This window comes from Corylus avellana, chromosome ca6 (assembly GCF_901000735.1).
Source record: "Corylus avellana chromosome ca6, CavTom2PMs-1.0".
NCBI classification, from domain to species: Eukaryota; Viridiplantae; Streptophyta; class Magnoliopsida; order Fagales; family Betulaceae; genus Corylus; species Corylus avellana.
The window spans coordinates 23714998-23715708 of record NC_081546.1 but is presented as its reverse complement, the minus strand read 5'-3'; positions in this window follow the sequence as shown (position 1 = coordinate 23715708).

Sequence of the window (711 nt, the reverse complement as noted above, 5' to 3'; positions counted from 1 at the left end):
AATTCGGAGATGACCATTATAAGCCTCAAGCTTATAAGATTCTGGAACATGGAAATGCATCCATACATAATTTGAGTACTGAATAATATTCAGTATACAACGATGATAGATTTCTACACCACCACTGATGACGTAAACATCAATTGCACAAGGATCAAACCCTTCTATTATAAGAGCAGCATAAAAAACAATTCTTGAGATCTCCCAATCCAAATTTGCAGGCACATCAATATCTATTTCACATAAATTACTATTTGAAACCTCTTTACAATAGCTAAACGAGTGTGAAATCTTATTTCCAGAAACTAAAATGTCAAAACAACCGGGCTTAGCAAGTCCCTGTTACACGAATATGAATCAAAGCATACAAATTAACTTGTATATAAGAGGGAGAGAGCATATCTTACTTCATCATCATCCGATAGGTTGTAGTAGAAGCATCAATATCGCTGCCCACATGGCCTAGTGCCGGAAGCTCCGATAACCAGCAATATTTATTATATACTTCCAATGACATGCAACCCGTTGTAGACACACAATATGAATTTGCTGGCAATACTAGAATTTCTCGTAGTTGCTTGCAATTTTCCGAGTAAAGTTCCTTCAAGGCATCAAGTCTTTTGAGGCATGCAGGAATGGTAACAATACCACTCCCTGATAGATATAATTCTTCCAATGTGGAGGAGCAATTAAATATCCTAAAGAAATTTG